The sequence below is a fragment of the Pongo abelii genome, chromosome Y (assembly GCF_028885655.2).
Source record: "Pongo abelii isolate AG06213 chromosome Y, NHGRI_mPonAbe1-v2.0_pri, whole genome shotgun sequence".
In the NCBI taxonomy this organism is placed as follows: domain Eukaryota; kingdom Metazoa; phylum Chordata; class Mammalia; order Primates; family Hominidae; genus Pongo; species Pongo abelii.
In genome coordinates, this window is record NC_072009.2 from 20,019,770 (window position 1) to 20,044,981 (window position 25,212).

Genomic DNA, 25,212 nt, shown 5'->3' on the forward strand with positions numbered 1-25,212 from the left:
TTCAACCTGCCTTTTGATAGAGAAGTTTTGCAACACTCTTTTTGTGGAATCTGCAAGTGGATATTTGGAGAGCTTTAAGTCCTATGCTGCAAAAGGAAATCTCATTGCATACAAGATTGACAGAAGCATTCTCAGAAACTTCTTTGTGATGAGTGCCTTCAACTCACAGAGTTGAACGTTCCTTTTGATAGAACAGTTTTGAAACACTGTTTTTGTAGTATCTGGAAGTGTTGATTCGGAGCGCACTGAGGCCTGTGTTGGAAAAGGAAATATCTTCGCGTAAAACATAGATAGAAACATTCTCAGAAACTTCTCTGTAAGGAGTGCATTCAACTCACAGAGTTGAACCTTCCTATTGATAGAGAAGTTTTGAAACACCCTTTTTGTAGAATTTGCAGGTGAATATTTGGAGCGATTAGAGACCTATGCTTGAAATGGAAACATCTTTACATGAAAACTAGACGGAAGAACTCCCAGAAACCTCTTCGCAATGAGTGCTTTAAACTCACAGAGTTGAAGCTTCCTTTCCAAAGAGCAGTTTTGAAACACTTTTCTGTAGAATCTGGAAGTGGATATTTGGAGCGCTTTGAGGCCTATGCTGGGAAGTGAAATATCTTCACCTAAACACTAGATTGAAGCATTCTCAGGAACTTCTTCACGATCTGTGTATTCAACTCACAGCTTTGAACCTTTCTTTTCGTAGAGCAGTTTTGAAACACACTTTTTGTAGAGTCTACAACGGCATATTTGGAGCGCTTTGAGGCGTATGCTTGAAAAGGAAATATTTTCACATAAAGGCTAGACAGAAGCATTCTCAGAAACTTCTTTCTGATGTGTGCATTAAACACACAGAGTTGAACCTGCCTTTTGATGGAGGAGTTTGGAAACACCCTTTTTGTAAAATCTGCAAGTTGATATTTGGAGCTATTTGAGGCCTATGCTGTAAAAGAGAATATTTCCACATAAACACTAGACAGAAGACGTCTAAGAAACTTCTGTGTGGTGAGTGCATTCAGCTCACAGGCTTGAACGTTGGTTTTGATAGAACATTTTGGAAAGACCCCTTTTGTAGAATCTGCAGGTGTTTATTTGGAGCGCTTTGAGGCCTATGTTGGAAAAGGAAATTTCTTCACATAAAAACTAGACAGAAGCATTCTCAGAAACTTCCTTGTGATGAGTGCATTCTACTCACAGAGTTGAACGTTCCTTTCGATAGAACAGTTTTGAAACACTCTTTTTATAGACTCTGCAAGTGGCTATTTAGAGCGCTTTGAGTACTGTGCTGGAAAACGAAATATCTTCACATAAAAACTAAACCGAAGCACTCTCAGAAACTTTTTGCGAGGTGCGCATTCAACTCACCGAGTTGAACCTTCCTTTTGGTAGAGCAGTTTTGAAACACTCTTTCTAGGATCTGCAAGTGGTTATTTGGAGTGCTAAGAGGCCAACACTGGAAAAGGAAATAACTTCACATGAGAACTAGACGGAAGCACTGTCAGAAACTTCCGTGTGCTTTATGCCTTCAACTCAAATAGTGGAATCTTCCTTTTGATAGCACAGTTTTGAAACACTCCTTTTGTAGAATTTGCTAGTGGATGTTTGGAGCGATTTGAGGCCTATGCTGGAAAAGGAAATATCTTCTCATAAAAACTAGAGAGAAGCATTCTCAGAAACTTCTTTTTGATGAGTGCATTCAACTCACAGACTTGAACCTTCCTTTTGGAAGAGCAGTTTTGAAACACTCTTCTTGTAGAATCTGCAAGTGGATATTTAGAGCGCTTTGAAGCCTTTGCTGGGAAATGAAATATCTTCACCTAAAACTTAGACAGTAGCATTCTCAGAAGCTTCTTCACGATGCGTGCATTTGACTCACAGAGTTGAACCTGCCTTTTGATAGAGCAGTTTGGAAACACTCTTTTTGTAAAATCTGCAAGTGGATGTTAGGAGGGCTTCGGGGCCAATGTTGGAAAAGGAAATATCTTCACGTGAAAACTAGGCAGAAGCATTCTCAGAAAATTCTTTGCGATGAGTGCATTCAACTCACAGACTTGGACCTTCCTTTTCAAAGAGCAGTTTAGAAACAAAGTTTTTGTAGAATCTGCAAGTGGATATTTGGAGCGCTTTGAGACGATGCTGGGAAATGAAATATCTTCAACTAAAAACTAGACAGAAGCATTCTCAGAGACTTCTTCATGATGTGTTCATTCAACTCACAGAGTTGATCCTGCCGTTTGACAGAGCAGTTTGGAAATACTCTATTCGTATAATCTGCAAGTCGATATTTGGAGCGATTTCAGGCCTATGCAAGGAAATGGAAATATCTTCTGATAAAAACTAGACTGAAGTATTCTCAGAACCTTCTGTGTGATGAGAGCATTCAACTCACAGACTTGAACCTTCCTTCTGATAGAGCATTTTTGAGACCCTCTTTCAGTGCCATCTGAAGGCGGATATTTGGAGCGCTTTTTGGCCAATGTTGGAATAAGAAATATCATCCCATAAAAACTAGACAGAAGCATTCTCAGAAACCTCTTTGTGATGAGTGCCTTCAACTCACAGAGTTGAACGTTCCTTTTGATAGAACAGTTTTGGAAAACTGTTTTTTTAGAATCTGCAAGTGTTTTTTGGAGCGCTTTGAGGCCTATGTTGGAAAAGGAAATGTCTTCACATACAAAGTAGACAGAAGCAATCTCGGAATCTTCTTTGTGGTGAGTGCATTCAATTTACAGAGTTGAACCTTCCAATTGATAGAGAAGATTTGAAACAGCCTTTTTGTAGAATGTGCAAGTGAATATTTGGAGGTATTTGAGGCCTAGATTTTAAATGGAAGCATCTTCACATGAAAACTAGACAGGAGAATTCTCAGAAACGTCTTTGTGATGAGTGCATTCAACTCACAGACTTGAAGCTTCCTTTTGAAAGAGCAGTGTTGATACACGCTTTGCTAGAATGTGCAAGTGGATATATGGAGCGCTTTGAGGCCTATGCTGGAAAAGGATATCTCTTCACGTAAAAGCTGGAAAGAAGCATTCTCAGAAACTTCTTTGTGATGTGTGCCTTGAACTCACAAAGTTCAACCTTTCTTTTGGTAGAGAAGTTTTGAAACACTCTTTTAGTAGAATTTTCAAGTGGATGGATGGAGTGCTTGGAGGCCAATGCTGGAAAAGAAAATATGTTCACGTAGAAACTACATAAAAGCATTCTCAGAAGGTTCCCTGTGCTTTGGGCATTGAACTCACAGAGTTCAACCTACCTTTTGATAGAGCAGTTTTGAGACACTCTTCGTAGAATCTGCCAGTGGACATTAAGAGCGCTTTGAAGCCTTTGCTGCAAAAGGAAATATCATTGCGTAAAAGCTAGATGGAAGCATTCTGTGAACCTTCTGTGTGATGAGTGCATTGAACTCACAGAGTTGTACCTTCCTTTTGGTAGAAAAGTATTGCAACACTGTTTTTGTAGAATTCGCAAGTGGATATTTGGAGCTCTTTGAGGCTTATGCTGGAAAAGGAAATATCTTCATATAGAAGCTAGACAGAAACATTATCAGAAACTTCTATGTCTTGAGGGGATTGAACTGAGAGAGTTGAAGATTCCTTTTCCTGGAGCAGTCCTGCAACACTCTTTTTGTGGAAACTGCAGGTGGAAATTTGGTGCGATTGCGGCATCTAGTGGAAAAGGAAATACTTGCAGATGAAAACTAGACAGAACCATTATCAGAAACTTCTTTCTGATGAGTGCATTCAACTCACAGACTTGAACCTTCCTTTTGAAAGAGCAGTTTTGAAACACTCTTTTTGTAGAATCTGCAAGTGCATATTTGGAGCGCTTTGAGGCCTATGCTGGGAAATGAAATATCTTCACCTAAAAACTAGACAGAAGCATTCTCAGAAACTTCTTCACGATATGTGCATTCAACTCACAGAGTTGAAACTTTCTTTTCATAGAACACTTTTGAAACACACTTTTTGTAGAGTCTGCAACTGCATATCTGGAGCGCTTTGAGGCCTATGCTTGAAAAGGAAATATCTTCACATGAACACTAGACAGAAGCATTCTCAGAAACTTCTTTGTGATGTGAGCATTCAACTCACAGAGTTGAACCTTCCTTTTGATAGAACAGTTTGGAAACACCCTTTTTAGAAAATCTGCAAGTGGATATTTCGAGCTTTTGGAGGCCTATGCTGGAAAAGAAAATATCTTCACATAAACCCTAGACAGAACCATTCTCAGAAACTTCAGTTTGACGTGTGCATTTAACTCACAGTCTTCAACGTTCATTTTGATAGAACATTTTGGAAACACTCCTTTTGTGGAGTGTGCCAGGGCTTATTGTGAGCGCTTTGAGACCTATGTTAGAAAAGGAAATGTCTTCTTATAGAAACTAGACAGCAGCATTCTCAGAAACTTCCTCGTGATGAGTGAATTCTACTCACAGAGCTGAACATTCCTTTGGATAGAACAGTTTTGAAACACTGTTTTTGTATAGTCTGCAAGTGGATAATTGGAGCGCTTTGAGGCCTGTGCTGGAAAACGAAATATCTTCACATAAAAACCAGACAGAAGCATTCTCAGAAACTTTTTCTCATGTGCATATTCAACTCACCGTGTTGAACCTGCCTTTTGATAGAGCAGTTTTGAAACACTCTTTTTCTAGAATCTGCAAGTGTATATTGGAGTGCTAAGAGGCCAACAATGGGAAAGGAAATATCTTCCCATGAGAACTAGACGGAAGCATTCTCAGAAACTTCCGTGTGCTTTATGCGTTTAACTCACATAGTGCAATCTTCCTTTAGATAGCGCTTTTTTGAAACACTCTTTTTGTAGAATTTGCTAGTGGATGTTTGGGGCTATTTGAGGCGTGTGCTGCAAAAGGAAATATCTTCACATAAAAAGTAGACAGAAGCATTCTCAGAAACTTCTTTGTCACGACTTCATTCAACTCACAGACTTGAAACTTCCTTTTGAAAGAGGAGTTTTGAAACACTCTTTTTGTAGAATCTGCAAGTGGATATTTGGAGCGCTTTGAGGCCTATGCTGGGAAATGATATATCTTCACCTAAAAACTGGACAGAAGCATTCTCAGAAACTTCTTTGTGAGGAGTGCATTCAACTCACAGAGTCGAACCTTCCTATTGATAGAGAAGTTTGGAAACACCCTTTTTGTAGAATTTGCAGGTGAATATTTGGAGCGATTTGAGAAATATGCTTGAAATGGAAACATCTTCACATGAAAACTAGACGGAAGAACTCTCAGAAACCTCTTCGTAATGAGTGCTTTCAACTCACAGAGTTGAAGCTTCTTTTCCAAAAAGCAGTTTTGAAACACTTTTCTTTAGAATCTGGAAGTGGATATTTGGAGCGCTTTGAGGCCTATTCTGGGAAGTGAAATATCTTCACCTAAACACTAGACTGAAGCTTTCTCAGAAACTTCTTCACGATATGTGTATTCACCTCACAGCTTTGAACCTTTCTTTTCATAGAGCAGTTTTGAAACACACTTTTTGTAGAATCTGCAACGGCATATTTGGAGCGCTTTGAGGCGTATGCTTGAAAAGGAAATATTTTCACATAAACGCTAGACAGAAGCATTCTCAGAAACTTCTTTCTGATGTGTGCATTCAACACACAGAGTTGAACCTGCCTTTTGATAGAGGAGTTTGGAAACACCCTTTTTGTAAAATCTGCAAGTTGATATTTGGAGCTATTTGAGGCCTATGCTGTAAAAGAAAATATTTTCACATAAACACTAGACAGAAGACGTCTAAGAAACTTCTGTGTGGTGAGTGCATTCAGCTCATAGGTTTGAACGTTGGTTTTGATAGAACATTTTGGAAAGACCCCTTTTGTAGAATCTGCAGATGTTTATTTGGAGGGCTTTGAGGCCTATGTTGGAAAAGGAAATTTCTTCACATAAAAACTAGACAGAAGCATTCTCAGAAACTTCCTTGTGATGAGAGCATTCTACTCACGGAGTTGAACGTTCCTTTTGATAGAACAGTTTTGAAACACTCTTTTTAGAGACTCTGTAAGTGGCTACTTGGAGCGCTTTGAGTCCTATGCTGGAAAACGAAATATCTTCACATAAAAACAACAGCGAAGCACTCTCAGAAACATTTTGCGAGGTGCGCATTCAACTCACCGAGTTGAAGCTTCCTTTTGGTAGAGCAGTTTTGAAAAACTCTTTTTCTAGGATCTGCAAGTGGATATTTGGAGTGCTAAGAGGCCAGCACTGGAAAAGGAAATAACTTCACATGAGAACTAGACGGAAGCATTGTCAGAAACTTCCGTGTGCTTTATGCCTTCAACTCAAATAGTGGAATCTTCCTTTTGATAGCACAGTTTTGAAACACTCCTTTTGTAGAATTTGCTAGTGGATGTTTGGAGCGATTTGAGGCCTATGCTGGAAAAGGAAATATCTTCACATAAAAACTAGAGAGAAGCGTTCTCAGAAACTTCTTTATGATGAGTGCATTGAACTCACAGCCTTGAACCTTCCTTTTGGAAGAGCAGTTTTGAAACACTCTTTTTGTAGAATCTGCAAGTGGATATTTAGAGCGCTTTGAAGCCTATGCTGGGAAATGAAATATCTTCACCTAAAACGTAGACCGTAGCATTCTCTGAAGCTTCTTCACGATGCGTGCATTCAACTCACAGAGTTGAATCTCATTTTGATAGAGCAGTTTGGAAACACTCTTTTTGTAAAATCTGCAAGTGGATATTACGAGGGCTTCGGGTCAATGTTGGAAAAGGAAATATCTTCACATGAAAACTAGACAGAAGCATTCTCAGAAACTTCTTGGTGATGAGTGCATTCAACTCACAGACTTGAACCTTCCTTTACAAAGAGCAGTTTAGAAACACAGTTTTTGTAGAATCTGAAAGTGGATATTTGGAGCGCTTTGAGGCGAGGCTGGGAAATGAAATATCTTCACCTAAAAACTAGACAGAAGCATTCTCAGAGACTTCCTCCTCATGTGCGCATTCAACTCACAGAGTTGAACCTGCCGTTTCACAGAGCAGTTTGGAAAGACTCTATTGGTGTAAACTGCAATTCGATATTTGGAGCTATTTGAGGCCTATGCAAGGAAAAGGAAATATCTTCTGATAAAAACTAGACTGAATCATTCTCAGAACCTTCTGTGTGATGAGAGCATTCAACTCACAGACTTGAACCTTCCTTCTGATAGAGCACTTTTGAGACCCACTTTCATTGCCATCTGAAGATGGATGTTTGGAGCGCTTTTTGGCCAATGCTGCAATACGAAATATCATCACATAAAAACTAGACAGAAGCATTCTCAGAAACCTCTTTGCGATGAGTGCCTTCCACTCACAGAGTTGAACGTTCCTTTTGATAGAACAGTTTTGAAACACTGTTTTGGTAGTATCTGGAAGTGTTGATTCGGAGCGCTTTGAGGCCTGTGTAGGAAAAGGAAATATCTTCACGTAAAAAGTAGACAGAAGCATTCTCAGAAACTTCTTTGTGAGGAGGGCATTCAACTCACAGAGTTGAACCTTCCTATTGATAGAGAAGTTTTGAAACACCCTTTTTGTAGAATTTGCAGGTGAATATTTGGAGCGATTGGAGACCTATGCTTGAAATGGAAACATCTTCACATGAAAACTGGACAGAAGAATTCTCAGAAACCTCTTCGTAATGAGTGCTTTCAACTCACAGAGTTGAAGCTTCCTTTCCAAAGAGCAGTTTTGAAACACTTTTCTGTAGAATCTGGAAGTGGATATTTGGAGCGCTTTGAGGCCTATGCTGGGAAGTGAAATATCTTCACCTAAACACTAGACTGAAGCATTCTCAGAAACTTCTTCACGATCTGTGTATTCAACTCACAGCTTTGAACCTTTCTTTTCGTAGAGCAGTTTTGAAACCCACTTTTTGTAGAATCTGCAACGGCATATTTGGAGCGCTTTGAGGCGTGTGCTTGAAAAGGAAATATTTTCACATAAAAGCTAGACAGAAGCATTCTCAGAAACTTCTTTCTGATGTGTGCATTCGACTCACAGAGTTGAACCTGTCTTTTGATAGAGGAGTTTGGAAACTCCCTTTTTGTAAAATCTGCAAGTTGATATTTGGAGCTATTTGAGGCCTGTGCTGTAAAAGAAAATATTTTCACATAAACACTAGACACAAGCCTTCTAAGAAACTTCTGTGTGATGAGTGCATTCAGCTCACAGACTTGAACGCTGGTTTTGATAGAACAGTTTGGAAACACCCCTCTTGTAGGATCTGCAGGTGTTTATTTGGAGCGCATTGAGGCCTAGGTTGGAAAAGGAAATATCTTCACATAAACAGTAGACAGAAGCATTCTCGGAAACTTCCTTGTGATGAGTGCATTGTACTCACAGAGTTGAAAGTTCCTTTTGATAGAAGAGTTTTGAAACACTCTTTTTATAGACTCTACAAGTGGCTATTTGGAGCGCTTTGAAGCCCAGGCGGGAAAACGAAATATCTTCACATAAGAACTAGACAGTAGCGTTCTCAGAAACATTTTGCGATGTGCGCATTCAACTCACCGAGTGAAACCTGGCTTTTGGTAGAGCAGTTTTGAAACACTCTTTTTCTAGGATCTGCAAGTGGATATTTGGAGTGCTAAGAGGTCAACGCTGGAAAAGGAAATATCTTCACATGAGAACTAGACGGAAGCATTGTCAGAAACTTCCGTGTGCTTCATGCATTCAACTCACATAGTGGAATCTTCCTTTTGATAGCACAGTTTTGACACACTCCTTTCGTAGAATTTGCTCGTGGATGTTTGGAGCGATTTGAGGCCTATGCTGGAAAAGAAAATATCTTCCCATAAAAACTAGACAGAAGAATTCTCAGAAATCTTTTCCGATGCGTGCATTCAACTCACCGAGTGGAACCTGCGTTTTGATAGAGCAGTTTTGAAACACTCTTTTTGTAGAATCTGAAAGTGGATATTTGGAGTGCTAAAGGGCCAACACTGGAAAAGTAAATATCTTCACCTGAGAACTAGACGGAAGGATTCTCAGAAACTTCCGTGTGCTTTATGCGTTCAACTCATATAGTGGAATCTTCCTTTGGATAGCACAGGTTTGAAACACTCCTTTTGTAGAATTTGCTACTGGATGTTTGGAGCGATTTGAGGCCTGTGCTGGAAAAGGAAATACCTTCACCTAAAAAGTACACACAAGCATTCTCAGAAACTGTTTCACCATACGTGCCTTCAACTCACAGAGTTGAAACTGCCTTTCGATAGGGCAGTTTGGAAACACTCTCTTTGTAATATCTGCAAGGGGATATTTGGAGCGATTTGAGGCCTATGCAAGGAAAAGGAAATATCTTCGCCTAAAAACGAGACAGAAGCATTCTCAGAAGCTTCTGTGGATGAGTGCATTCAACTCACAGACTTGAACCTTCCTTTTGATAGTTCAGTTTTGAAACACTCTTTCAGTCCCATCTGAAGGTGGATATTTGGAGCACCTTTAGGCCAATGCTGGAAAATGAAATATCATCACATAAAAACTAAACAGAAGAATTCTCAGAAACCTCTTTGTGATGAGTGCATTCAACTCACAGACGTGAAAGTTCCTGTAGATGGAAGAGCTTTGAAACACTCTTTTGGTGGGATCTACAAGTGTTTATTCGGAGCACTTTGAGGCCTATGATGGAAAAGGAAATATCTTCACGTAGAAATTAGACAAAAGCATTCTCAGCAAGTTCCCTGTGTTTTGGGCATTCGACACACAGAGTTCAACCTGCCTTTTGATAGAGAAGTTTTGCAACACTCTTTTTGTACAATCGGCAAGTGGATATTCAGAGCGCTTTGAGGCCTATGTTGGAAAAGGAACTATCTTCACGTGGAAACTAGACAAAAGCATTCTCAGAAAGTTCCCTGTGTTTTGGGCATTCAACACACAGAGTTCAACCTGCCTTTTGATAGAGAAGTTTTGCAACACTCTTTTTGTGGAATCTGCAAGTGGATATTTGGAGAGCTTTAAGTCCTATGCTGCAAAAGGAAATCTCATTGCATACAAGATTGACAGAAGCATTCTCAGAAACTTCTTTGTGATGAGTGCCTTCAACTCACAGAGTTGAACGTTCCTTTTGATAGAACAGTTTTGAAACACTGTTTTTGTAGTATCTGGAAGTGTTGATTCGGAGCGCACTGAGGCCTGTGTTGGAAAAGGAAATATCTTCGCGTAAAACATAGATAGAAACATTCTCAGAAACTTCTCTGTAAGGAGTGCATTCAACTCACAGAGTTGAACCTTCCTATTGATAGAGAAGTTTTGAAACACCCTTTTTGTAGAATTTGCAGGTGAATATTTGGAGCGATTAGAGACCTATGCTTGAAATGGAAACATCTTTACATGAAAACTAGACGGAAGAACTCCCAGAAACCTCTTCGCAATGAGTGCTTTAAACTCACAGAGTTGAAGCTTCCTTTCCAAAGAGCAGTTTTGAAACACTTTTCTGTAGAATCTGGAAGTGGATATTTGGAGCGCTTTGAGGCCTATGCTGGGAAGTGAAATATCTTCACCTAAACACTAGATTGAAGCATTCTCAGGAACTTCTTCACGATCTGTGTATTCAACTCACAGCTTTGAACCTTTCTTTTCGTAGAGCAGTTTTGAAACACACTTTTTGTAGAGTCTACAACGGCATATTTGGAGCGCTTTGAGGCGTATGCTTGAAAAGGAAATATTTTCACATAAAGGCTAGACAGAAGCATTCTCAGAAACTTCTTTCTGATGTGTGCATTAAACACACAGAGTTGAACCTGCCTTTTGATGGAGGAGTTTGGAAACACCCTTTTTGTAAAATCTGCAAGTTGATATTTGGAGCTATTTGAGGCCTATGCTGTAAAAGAGAATATTTCCACATAAACACTAGACAGAAGACGTCTAAGAAACTTCTGTGTGGTGAGTGCATTCAGCTCACAGGCTTGAACGTTGGTTTTGATAGAACATTTTGGAAAGACCCCTTTTGTAGAATCTGCAGGTGTTTATTTGGAGCGCTTTGAGGCCTATGTTGGAAAAGGAAATTTCTTCACATAAAAACTAGACAGAAGCATTCTCAGAAACTTCCTTGTGATGAGTGCATTCTACTCACAGAGTTGAACGTTCCTTTCGATAGAACAGTTTTGAAACACTCTTTTTATAGACTCTGCAAGTGGCTATTTAGAGCGCTTTGAGTACTGTGCTGGAAAACGAAATATCTTCACATAAAAACTAAACCGAAGCACTCTCAGAAACTTTTTGCGAGGTGCGCATTCAACTCACCGAGTTGAACCTTCCTTTTGGTAGAGCAGTTTTGAAACACTCTTTCTAGGATCTGCAAGTGGTTATTTGGAGTGCTAAGAGGCCAACACTGGAAAAGGAAATAACTTCACATGAGAACTAGACGGAAGCACTGTCAGAAACTTCCGTGTGCTTTATGCCTTCAACTCAAATAGTGGAATCTTCCTTTTGATAGCACAGTTTTGAAACACTCCTTTTGTAGAATTTGCTAGTGGATGTTTGGAGCGATTTGAGGCCTATGCTGGAAAAGGAAATATCTTCTCATAAAAACTAGAGAGAAGCATTCTCAGAAACTTCTTTTTGATGAGTGCATTCAACTCACAGACTTGAACCTTCCTTTTGGAAGAGCAGTTTTGAAACACTCTTCTTGTAGAATCTGCAAGTGGATATTTAGAGCGCTTTGAAGCCTTTGCTGGGAAATGAAATATCTTCACCTAAAACTTAGACAGTAGCATTCTCAGAAGCTTCTTCACGATGCGTGCATTTGACTCACAGAGTTGAACCTGCCTTTTGATAGAGCAGTTTGGAAACACTCTTTTTGTAAAATCTGCAAGTGGATGTTAGGAGGGCTTCGGGGCCAATGTTGGAAAAGGAAATATCTTCACGTGAAAACTAGGCAGAAGCATTCTCAGAAAATTCTTTGCGATGAGTGCATTCAACTCACAGACTTGGACCTTCCTTTTCAAAGAGCAGTTTAGAAACAAAGTTTTTGTAGAATCTGCAAGTGGATATTTGGAGCGCTTTGAGACGATGCTGGGAAATGAAATATCTTCAACTAAAAACTAGACAGAAGCATTCTCAGAGACTTCTTCATGATGTGTTCATTCAACTCACAGAGTTGATCCTGCCGTTTGACAGAGCAGTTTGGAAATACTCTATTCGTATAATCTGCAAGTCGATATTTGGAGCGATTTCAGGCCTATGCAAGGAAATGGAAATATCTTCTGATAAAAACTAGACTGAAGTATTCTCAGAACCTTCTGTGTGATGAGAGCATTCAACTCACAGACTTGAACCTTCCTTCTGATAGAGCATTTTTGAGACCCTCTTTCAGTGCCATCTGAAGGCGGATATTTGGAGCGCTTTTTGGCCAATGTTGGAATAAGAAATATCATCCCATAAAAACTAGACAGAAGCATTCTCAGAAACCTCTTTGTGATGAGTGCCTTCAACTCACAGAGTTGAACGTTCCTTTTGATAGAACAGTTTTGGAAAACTGTTTTTTTAGAATCTGCAAGTGTTTTTTGGAGCGCTTTGAGGCCTATGTTGGAAAAGGAAATGTCTTCACATACAAAGTAGACAGAAGCAATCTCGGAATCTTCTTTGTGGTGAGTGCATTCAATTTACAGAGTTGAACCTTCCAATTGATAGAGAAGATTTGAAACAGCCTTTTTGTAGAATGTGCAAGTGAATATTTGGAGGTATTTGAGGCCTAGATTTTAAATGGAAGCATCTTCACATGAAAACTAGACAGGAGAATTCTCAGAAACGTCTTTGTGATGAGTGCATTCAACTCACAGACTTGAAGCTTCCTTTTGAAAGAGCAGTGTTGATACACGCTTTGCTAGAATGTGCAAGTGGATATATGGAGCGCTTTGAGGCCTATGCTGGAAAAGGATATCTCTTCACGTAAAAGCTGGAAAGAAGCATTCTCAGAAACTTCTTTGTGATGTGTGCCTTGAACTCACAAAGTTCAACCTTTCTTTTGGTAGAGAAGTTTTGAAACACTCTTTTAGTAGAATTTTCAAGTGGATGGATGGAGTGCTTGGAGGCCAATGCTGGAAAAGAAAATATGTTCACGTAGAAACTACATAAAAGCATTCTCAGAAGGTTCCCTGTGCTTTGGGCATTGAACTCACAGAGTTCAACCTACCTTTTGATAGAGCAGTTTTGAGACACTCTTCGTAGAATCTGCCAGTGGACATTAAGAGCGCTTTGAAGCCTTTGCTGCAAAAGGAAATATCATTGCGTAAAAGCTAGATGGAAGCATTCTGTGAACCTTCTGTGTGATGAGTGCATTGAACTCACAGAGTTGTACCTTCCTTTTGGTAGAAAAGTATTGCAACACTGTTTTTGTAGAATTCGCAAGTGGATATTTGGAGCTCTTTGAGGCTTATGCTGGAAAAGGAAATATCTTCATATAGAAGCTAGACAGAAACATTATCAGAAACTTCTATGTCTTGAGGGGATTGAACTGAGAGAGTTGAAGATTCCTTTTCCTGGAGCAGTCCTGCAACACTCTTTTTGTGGAAACTGCAGGTGGAAATTTGGTGCGATTGCGGCATCTAGTGGAAAAGGAAATACTTGCAGATGAAAACTAGACAGAACCATTATCAGAAACTTCTTTCTGATGAGTGCATTCAACTCACAGACTTGAACCTTCCTTTTGAAAGAGCAGTTTTGAAACACTCTTTTTGTAGAATCTGCAAGTGCATATTTGGAGCGCTTTGAGGCCTATGCTGGGAAATGAAATATCTTCACCTAAAAACTAGACAGAAGCATTCTCAGAAACTTCTTCACGATATGTGCATTCAACTCACAGAGTTGAAACTTTCTTTTCATAGAACACTTTTGAAACACACTTTTTGTAGAGTCTGCAACTGCATATCTGGAGCGCTTTGAGGCCTATGCTTGAAAAGGAAATATCTTCACATGAACACTAGACAGAAGCATTCTCAGAAACTTCTTTGTGATGTGAGCATTCAACTCACAGAGTTGAACCTTCCTTTTGATAGAACAGTTTGGAAACACCCTTTTTAGAAAATCTGCAAGTGGATATTTCGAGCTTTTGGAGGCCTATGCTGGAAAAGAAAATATCTTCACATAAACCCTAGACAGAACCATTCTCAGAAACTTCAGTTTGACGTGTGCATTTAACTCACAGTCTTCAACGTTCATTTTGATAGAACATTTTGGAAACACTCCTTTTGTGGAGTGTGCCAGGGCTTATTGTGAGCGCTTTGAGACCTATGTTAGAAAAGGAAATGTCTTCTTATAGAAACTAGACAGCAGCATTCTCAGAAACTTCCTCGTGATGAGTGAATTCTACTCACAGAGCTGAACATTCCTTTGGATAGAACAGTTTTGAAACACTGTTTTTGTATAGTCTGCAAGTGGATAATTGGAGCGCTTTGAGGCCTGTGCTGGAAAACGAAATATCTTCACATAAAAACCAGACAGAAGCATTCTCAGAAACTTTTTCTCATGTGCATATTCAACTCACCGTGTTGAACCTGCCTTTTGATAGAGCAGTTTTGAAACACTCTTTTTCTAGAATCTGCAAGTGTATATTGGAGTGCTAAGAGGCCAACAATGGGAAAGGAAATATCTTCCCATGAGAACTAGACGGAAGCATTCTCAGAAACTTCCGTGTGCTTTATGCGTTTAACTCACATAGTGCAATCTTCCTTTAGATAGCGCTTTTTTGAAACACTCTTTTTGTAGAATTTGCTAGTGGATGTTTGGGGCTATTTGAGGCGTGTGCTGCAAAAGGAAATATCTTCACATAAAAAGTAGACAGAAGCATTCTCAGAAACTTCTTTGTCACGACTTCATTCAACTCACAGACTTGAAACTTCCTTTTGAAAGAGGAGTTTTGAAACACTCTTTTTGTAGAATCTGCAAGTGGATATTTGGAGCGCTTTGAGGCCTATGCTGGGAAATGATATATCTTCACCTAAAAACTGGACAGAAGCATTCTCAGAAACTTCTTTGTGAGGAGTGCATTCAACTCACAGAGTCGAACCTTCCTATTGATAGAGAAGTTTGGAAACACCCTTTTTGTAGAATTTGCAGGTGAATATTTGGAGCGATTTGAGAAATATGCTTGAAATGGAAACATCTTCACATGAAAACTAGACGGAAGAACTCTCAGAAACCTCTTCGTAATGAGTGCTTTCAACTCACAGAGTTGAAGCTTCTTTTCCAAAAAGCAGTTTTGAAACACTTTTCTTTAGAATCTGGAAGTGGATATTTGGAGCGCTTTGAGGCCTATTCTGGGAAGTGAAATATCTTCACCTAAACACTAGACTGAAGCTTTCTCAGAAACTTCTTCACGATATGTGTATTCACCTCACAGCTTTGAACCTTTCTTTTCATAGAGCAGTTTTGAAACACACTTTTTGTAGAATCTGCAACGGCATATTTGGAGCGCTTTGAGGCGTATGCTTGAAAAGGAAATATTTTCACATAAACGCTAGACAGAAGCATTCTCAGAAACTTCTTTCTGATGTGTGCATTCAACACACAGAGTTGAACCTGCCTTTTGATAGAGGAGTTTGGAAACACCCTTTTTGTAAAATCTGCAAGTTGATATTTGGAGCTATTTGAGGCCTATGCTGTAAAAGAAAATATTTTCACATAAACACTAGACAGAAGACGTCTAAGAAACTTCTGTGTGGTGAGTGCATTCAGCTCATAGGTTTGAACGTTGGTTTTGATAGAACATTTTGGAAAGACCCCTTTTGTAGAATCTGCAGATGTTTATTTGGAGGGCTTTGAGGCCTATGTTGGAAAAGGAAATTTCTTCACATAAAAACTAGACAGAAGCATTCTCAGAAACTTCCTTGTGATGAGAGCATTCTACTCACAGAGTTGAACGTTCCTTTTGATAGAACAGTTTTGAAACACTCTTTTTAGAGACTCTGTAAGTGGCTACTTGGAGCGCTTTGAGTCCTATGCTGGAAAACGAAATATCTTCACATAAAAACAACAGCGAAGCACTCTCAGAAACATTTTGCGAGGTGCGCATTCAACTCACCGAGTTGAAGCTTCCTTTTGGTAGAGCAGTTTTGAAAAACTCTTTTTCTAGGATCTGCAAGTGGATATTTGGAGTGCTAAGAGGCCAGCACTGGAAAAGGAAATAACTTCACATGAGAACTAGACGGAAGCATTGTCAGAAACTTCCGTGTGCTTTATGCCTTCAACTCAAATAGTGGAATCTTCCTTTTGATAGCACAGTTTTGAAACACTCCTTTTGTAGAATTTGCTAGTGGATGTTTGGAGCGATTTGAGGCCTATGCTGGAAAAGGAAATATCTTCACATAAAAACTAGAGAGAAGCGTTCTCAGAAACTTCTTTATGATGAGTGCATTGAACTCACAGCCTTGAACCTTCCTTTTGGAAGAGCAGTTTTGAAACACTCTTTTTGTAGAATCTGCAAGTGGATATTTAGAGCGCTTTGAAGCCTATGCTGGGAAATGAAATATCTTCACCTAAAACGTAGACCGTAGCATTCTCTGAAGCTTCTTCACGATGCGTGCATTCAACTCACAGAGTTGAATCTCATTTTGATAGAGCAGTTTGGAAACACTCTTTTTGTAAAATCTGCAAGTGGATATTACGAGGGCTTCGGGTCAATGTTGGAAAAGGAAATATCTTCACATGAAAACTAGACAGAAGCATTCTCAGAAACTTCTTGGTGATGAGTGCATTCAACTCACAGACTTGAACCTTCCTTTACAAAGAGCAGTTTAGAAACACAGTTTTTGTAGAATCTGAAAGTGGATATTTGGAGCGCTTTGAGGCGAGGCTGGGAAATGAAATATCTTCACCTAAAAACTAGACAGAAGCATTCTCAGAGACTTCTTCCTCATGTGCGCATTCAACTCACAGAGTTGAACCTGCCGTTTCACAGAGCAGTTTGGAAAGACTCTATTGGTGTAAACTGCAATTCGATATTTGGAGCGATTTGAGGCCTATGCAAGGAAAAGGAAATATCTTCTGATAAAAACTAGACTGAATCATTCTCAGAACCTTCTGTGTGATGAGAGCATTCAACTCACAGACTTGAACCTTCCTTCTGATAGAGCACTTTTGAGACCCACTTTCATTGCCATCTGAAGATGGATGTTTGGAGCGCTTTTTGGCCAATGCTGCAATACGAAATATCATCACATAAAAACTAGACAGAAGCATTCTCAGAAACCTCTTTGCGATGAGTGCCTTCCACTCACAGAGTTGAACGTTCCTTTTGATAGAACAGTTTTGAAACACTGTTTTGGTAGTATCTGGAAGTGTTGATTCGGAGCGCTTTGAGGCCTGTGTAGGAAAAGGAAATATCTTCACGTAAAAAGTAGACAGAAGCATTCTCAGAAACTTCTTTGTGAGGAGGGCATTCAACTCACAGAGTTGAACCTTCCTATTGATAGAGAAGTTTTGAAACACCCTTTTTGTAGAATTTGCAGGTGAATATTTGGAGCGATTGGAGACCTATGCTTGAAATGGAAACATCTTCACATGAAAACTGGACAGAAGAATTCTCAGAAACCTCTTCGTAATGAGTGCTTTCAACTCACAGAGTTGAAGCTTCCTTTCCAAAGAGCAGTTTTGAAACACTTTTCTGTAGAATCTGGAAGTGGATATTTGGAGCGCTTTGAGGCCTATGCTGGGAAGTGAAATATCTTCACCTAAACACTAGACTGAAGCATTCTCAGAAACTTCTTCACGATCTGTGTATTCAACTCACAGCTTTGAACCTTTCTTTTCGTAGAGCAGTTTTGAAACCCACTTTTTGTAGAATCTGCAACGGCATATTTGGAGCGCTTTGAGGCGTGTGCTTGAAAAGGAAATATTTTCACATAAAAGCTAGACAGAAGCATTCTCAGAAACTTCTTTCTGATGTGTGCATTCGACTCACAGAGTTGAACCTGTCTTTTGATAGAGGAGTTTGGAAACTCCCTTTTTGTAAAATCTGCAAGTTGATATTTGGAGCTATTTGAGGCCTATGCTGTAAAAGAAAATATTTTCACATAAACACTAGACACAAGCCTTCTAAGAAACTTCTGTGTGATGAGTGCATTCAGCTCACAGACTTGAACGCTGGTTTTGATAGAACAGTTTGGAAACACCCCTCTTGTAGGATCTGCAGGTGTTTATTTGGAGCGCATTGAGGCCTAGGTTGGAAAAGGAAATATCTTCACATAAACAGTAGACAGAAGCATTCTCGGAAACTTCCTTGTGATGAGTGCATTGTACTCACAGAGTTGAAAGTTCCTTTTGATAGAAGAGTTTTGAAACACTCTTTTTATAGACTCTACAAGTGGCTATTTGGAGCGCTTTGAAGCCCAGGCGGGAAAACGAAATATCTTCACATAAGAACTAGACAGTAGCGTTCTCAGAAACATTTTGCGATGTGCGCATTCAACTCACCGAGTGAAACCTGGCTTTTGGTAGAGCAGTTTTGAAACACTCTTTTTCTAGGATCTGCAAGTGGATATTTGGAGTGCTAAGAGGTCAACGCTGGAAAAGGAAATATCTTCACATGAGAACTAGACGGAAGCATTGTCAGAAACTTCCGTGTGCTTCATGCATTCAACTCACATAGTGGAATCTTCCTTTTGATAGCACAGTTTTGACACACTCCTTTCGTAGAATTTGCTCGTGGATGTTTGGAGCGATTTGAGGCCTATGCTGGAAAAGAAAATATCTTCCCATAAAAACTAGACAGAAGAATTCTCAGAAATCTTTTCCGATGCGTGCATTCAACTCACCGAGTGGAACCTGCGTTTTGATAGAGCAGTTTTGAAACACTCTTTTTGTAGAATCTGAAAGTGGATATTTGGAGTGCTAAAGGGCCAACACTGGAAAAGTAAATATCTTCACCTGAGAACTAGACGGAAGGATTCTCAGAAACTTCCGTGTGCTTTATGCGTTCAACTCATATAGTGGAATCTTCCTTTGGATAGCACAGGTTTGAAACACTCCTTTTGTAGAATTTGCTACTGGATGTTTGGAGCGATTTGAGGCCTGTGCTGGAAAAGGAAATACCTTCACCTAAAAAGTACACACAAGCATTCTCAGAAACTGTTTCACCATACGTGCCTTCAACTCACAGAGTTGAAACTGCCTTTCGATAGGGCAGTTTGGAAACACTCTCTTTGTAATATCTGCAAGGGGATATTTGGAGCGATTTGAGGCCTATGCAAGGAAAAGGAAATATCTTCGCCTAAAAACGAGACAGAAGCATTCTCAGAAGCTTCTGTGGATGAGTGCATTCAACTCACAGACTTGAACCTTCCTTTTGATAGTTCAGTTTTGAAACACTCTTTCAGTCCCATCTGAAGGTGGATATTTGGAGCACCTTTAGGCCAATGCTGGAAAATGAAATATCATCACATAAAAACTAAACAGAAGAATTCTCAGAAACCTCTTTGTGATGAGTGCATTCAACTCACAGACGTGAAAGTTCCTGTAGATGGAAGAGCTTTGAAACACTCTTTTGGTGGGATCTACAAGTGTTTATTCGGAGCACTTTGAGGCCTATGATGGAAAAGGAAATATCTTCACGTAGAAATTAGACAAAAGCATTCTCAGCAAGTTCCCTGTGTTTTGGGCATTCGACACACAGAGTTCAACCTGCCTTTTGATAGAGAAGTTTTGCAACACTCTTTTTGTACAATCGGCAAGTGGATATTCAGAGCGCTTTGAGGCCTATGTTGGAAAAGGAACTATCTTCACGTGGAAACTAGACAAAAGCATTCTCAGAAAGTTCCCTGTGTTTTGGGCATTCAACACACAGAGTTCAACCTGCCTTTTGATAGAGAAGTTTTGCAACACTCTTTTTGTGGAATCTGCAAGTGGATATTTGGAGAGCTTTAAGTCCTATGCTGCAAAAGGAAATCTCATTGCATACAAGATTGACAGAAGCATTCTCAGAAACTTCTTTGTGATGAGTGCCTTCAACTCACAGAGTTGAACGTTCCTTTTGATAGAACAGTTTTGAAACACTGTTTTTGTAGTATCTGGAAGTGTTGATTCGGAGCGCACTGAGGCCTGTGTTGGAAAAGGAAATATCTTCGCGTAAAACATAGATAGAAACATTCTCAGAAACTTCTCTGTAAGGAGTGCATTCAACTCACAGAGTTGAACCTTCCTATTGATAGAGAAGTTTTGAAACACCCTTTTTGTAGAATTTGCAGGTGAATATTTGGAGCGATTAGAGACCTATGCTTGAAATGGAAACATCTTTACATGAAAACTAGACGGAAGAACTCCCAGAAACCTCTTCGCAATGAGTGCTTTAAACTCACAGAGTTGAAGCTTCCTTTCCAAAGAGCAGTTTTGAAACACTTTTCTGTAGAATCTGGAAGTGGATATTTGGAGCGCTTTGAGGCCTATGCTGGGAAGTGAAATATCTTCACCTAAACACTAGATTGAAGCATTCTCAGGAACTTCTTCACGATCTGTGTATTCAACTCACAGCTTTGAACCTTTCTTTTCGTAGAGCAGTTTTGAAACACACTTTTTGTAGAGTCTACAACGGCATATTTGGAGCGCTTTGAGGCGTATGCTTGAAAAGGAAATATTTTCACATAAAGGCTAGACAGAAGCATTCTCAGAAACTTCTTTCTGATGTGTGCATTAAACACACAGAGTTGAACCTGCCTTTTGATGGAGGAGTTTGGAAACACCCTTTTTGTAAAATCTGCAAGTTGATATTTGGAGCTATTTGAGGCCTATGCTGTAAAAGAGAATATTTCCACATAAACACTAGACAGAAGACGTCTAAGAAACTTCTGTGTGGTGAGTGCATTCAGCTCACAGGCTTGAACGTTGGTTTTGATAGAACATTTTGGAAAGACCCCTTTTGTAGAATCTGCAGGTGTTTATTTGGAGCGCTTTGAGGCCTATGTTGGAAAAGGAAATTTCTTCACATAAAAACTAGACAGAAGCATTCTCAGAAACTTCCTTGTGATGAGTGCATTCTACTCACAGAGTTGAACGTTCCTTTCGATAGAACAGTTTTGAAACACTCTTTTTATAGACTCTGCAAGTGGCTATTTAGAGCGCTTTGAGTACTGTGCTGGAAAACGAAATATCTTCACATAAAAACTAAACCGAAGCACTCTCAGAAACTTTTTGCGAGGTGCGCATTCAACTCACCGAGTTGAACCTTCCTTTTGGTAGAGCAGTTTTGAAACACTCTTTCTAGGATCTGCAAGTGGTTATTTGGAGTGCTAAGAGGCCAACACTGGAAAAGGAAATAACTTCACATGAGAACTAGACGGAAGCACTGTCAGAAACTTCCGTGTGCTTTATGCCTTCAACTCAAATAGTGGAATCTTCCTTTTGATAGCACAGTTTTGAAACACTCCTTTTGTAGAATTTGCTAGTGGATGTTTGGAGCGATTTGAGGCCTATGCTGGAAAAGGAAATATCTTCTCATAAAAACTAGAGAGAAGCATTCTCAGAAACTTCTTTTTGATGAGTGCATTCAACTCACAGACTTGAACCTTCCTTTTGGAAGAGCAGTTTTGAAACACTCTTCTTGTAGAATCTGCAAGTGGATATTTAGAGCGCTTTGAAGCCTTTGCTGGGAAATGAAATATCTTCACCTAAAACTTAGACAGTAGCATTCTCAGAAGCTTCTTCACGATGCGTGCATTTGACTCACAGAGTTGAACCTGCCTTTTGATAGAGCAGTTTGGAAACACTCTTTTTGTAAAATCTGCAAGTGGATGTTAGGAGGGCTTCGGGGCCAATGTTGGAAAAGGAAATATCTTCACGTGAAAACTAGGCAGAAGCATTCTCAGAAAATTCTTTGCGATGAGTGCATTCAACTCACAGACTTGGACCTTCCTTTTCAAAGAGCAGTTTAGAAACAAAGTTTTTGTAGAATCTGCAAGTGGATATTTGGAGCGCTTTGAGACGATGCTGGGAAATGAAATATCTTCAACTAAAAACTAGACAGAAGCATTCTCAGAGACTTCTTCATGATGTGTTCATTCAACTCACAGAGTTGATCCTGCCGTTTGACAGAGCAGTTTGGAAATACTCTATTCGTATAATCTGCAAGTCGATATTTGGAGCGATTTCAGGCCTATGCAAGGAAATGGAAATATCTTCTGATAAAAACTAGACTGAAGTATTCTCAGAACCTTCTGTGTGATGAGAGCATTCAACTCACAGACTTGAACCTTCCTTCTGATAGAGCATTTTTGAGACCCTCTTTCAGTGCCATCTGAAGGCGGATATTTGGAGCGCTTTTTGGCCAATGTTGGAATAAGAAATATCATCCCATAAAAACTAGACAGAAGCATTCTCAGAAACCTCTTTGTGATGAGTGCCTTCAACTCACAGAGTTGAACGTTCCTTTTGATAGAACAGTTTTGGAAAACTGTTTTTTTAGAATCTGCAAGTGTTTTTTGGAGCGCTTTGAGGCCTATGTTGGAAAAGGAAATGTCTTCACATACAAAGTAGACAGAAGCAATCTCGGAATCTTCTTTGTGGTGAGTGCATTCAATTTACAGAGTTGAACCTTCCAATTGATAGAGAAGATTTGAAACAGCCTTTTTGTAGAATGTGCAAGTGAATATTTGGAGGTATTTGAGGCCTAGATTTTAAATGGAAGCATCTTCACATGAAAACTAGACAGGAGAATTCTCAGAAACGTCTTTGTGATGAGTGCATTCAACTCACAGACTTGAAGCTTCCTTTTGAAAGAGCAGTGTTGATACACGCTTTGCTAGAATGTGCAAGTGGATATATGGAGCGCTTTGAGGCCTATGCTGGAAAAGGATATCTCTTCACGTAAAAGCTGGAAAGAAGCATTCTCAGAAACTTCTTTGTGATGTGTGCCTTGAACTCACAAAGTTCAACCTTTCTTTTGGTAGAGAAGTTTTGAAACACTCTTTTAGTAGAATTTTCAAGTGGATGGATGGAGTGCTTGGAGGCCAATGCTGGAAAAGAAAATATGTTCACGTAGAAACTACATAAAAGCATTCTCAGAAGGTTCCCTGTGCTTTGGGCATTGAACTCACAGAGTTCAACCTACCTTTTGATAGAGCAGTTTTGAGACACTCTTCGTAGAATCTGCCAGTGGACATTAAGAGCGCTTTGAAGCCTTTGCTGCAAAAGGAAATATCATTGCGTAAAAGCTAGATGGAAGCATTCTGTGAACCTTCTGTGTGATGAGTGCATTGAACTCACAGAGTTGTACCTTCCTTTTGGTAGAAAAGTATTGCAACACTGTTTTTGTAGAATTCGCAAGTGGATATTTGGAGCTCTTTGAGGCTTATGCTGGAAAAGGAAATATCTTCATATAGAAGCTAGACAGAAACATTATCAGAAACTTCTATGTCTTGAGGGGATTGAACTGAGAGAGTTGAAGATTCCTTTTCCTGGAGCAGTCCTGCAACACTCTTTTTGTGGAAACTGCAGGTGGAAATTTGGTGCGATTGCGGCATCTAGTGGAAAAGGAAATACTTGCAGATGAAAACTAGACAGAACCATTATCAGAAACTTCTTTCTGATGAGTGCATTCAACTCACAGACTTGAACCTTCCTTTTGAAAGAGCAGTTTTGAAACACTCTTTTTGTAGAATCTGCAAGTGCATATTTGGAGCGCTTTGAGGCCTATGCTGGGAAATGAAATATCTTCACCTAAAAACTAGACAGAAGCATTCTCAGAAACTTCTTCACGATATGTGCATTCAACTCACAGAGTTGAAACTTTCTTTTCATAGAACACTTTTGAAACACACTTTTTGTAGAGTCTGCAACTGCATATCTGGAGCGCTTTGAGGCCTATGCTTGAAAAGGAAATATCTTCACATGAACACTAGACAGAAGCATTCTCAGAAACTTCTTTGTGATGTGAGCATTCAACTCACAGAGTTGAACCTTCCTTTTGATAGAACAGTTTGGAAACACCCTTTTTAGAAAATCTGCAAGTGGATATTTCGAGCTTTTGGAGGCCTATGCTGGAAAAGAAAATATCTTCACATAAACCCTAGACAGAACCATTCTCAGAAACTTCAGTTTGACGTGTGCATTTAACTCACAGTCTTCAACGTTCATTTTGATAGAACATTTTGGAAACACTCCTTTTGTGGAGTGTGCCAGGGCTTATTGTGAGCGCTTTGAGACCTATGTTAGAAAAGGAAATGTCTTCTTATAGAAACTAGACAGCAGCATTCTCAGAAACTTCCTCGTGATGAGTGAATTCTACTCACAGAGCTGAACATTCCTTTGGATAGAACAGTTTTGAAACACTGTTTTTGTATAGTCTGCAAGTGGATAATTGGAGCGCTTTGAGGCCTGTGCTGGAAAACGAAATATCTTCACATAAAAACCAGACAGAAGCATTCTCAGAAACTTTTTCTCATGTGCATATTCAACTCACCGTGTTGAACCTGCCTTTTGATAGAGCAGTTTTGAAACACTCTTTTTCTAGAATCTGCAAGTGTATATTGGAGTGCTAAGAGGCCAACAATGGGAAAGGAAATATCTTCCCATGAGAACTAGACGGAAGCATTCTCAGAAACTTCCGTGTGCTTTATGCGTTTAACTCACATAGTGCAATCTTCCTTTAGATAGCGCTTTTTTGAAACACTCTTTTTGTAGAATTTGCTAGTGGATGTTTGGGGCTATTTGAGGCGTGTGCTGCAAAAGGAAATATCTTCACATAAAAAGTAGACAGAAGCATTCTCAGAAACTTCTTTGTCACGACTTCATTCAACTCACAGACTTGAAACTTCCTTTTGAAAGAGGAGTTTTGAAACACTCTTTTTGTAGAATCTGCAAGTGGATATTTGGAGCGCTTTGAGGCCTATGCTGGGAAATGATATATCTTCACCTAAAAACTGGACAGAAGCATTCTCAGAAACTTCTTTGTGAGGAGTGCATTCAACTCACAGAGTCGAACCTTCCTATTGATAGAGAAGTTTGGAAACACCCTTTTTGTAGAATTTGCAGGTGAATATTTGGAGCGATTTGAGAAATATGCTTGAAATGGAAACATCTTCACATGAAAACTAGACGGAAGAACTCTCAGAAACCTCTTCGTAATGAGTGCTTTCAACTCACAGAGTTGAAGCTTCTTTTCCAAAAAGCAGTTTTGAAACACTTTTCTTTAGAATCTGGAAGTGGATATTTGGAGCGCTTTGAGGCCTATTCTGGGAAGTGAAATATCTTCACCTAAACACTAGACTG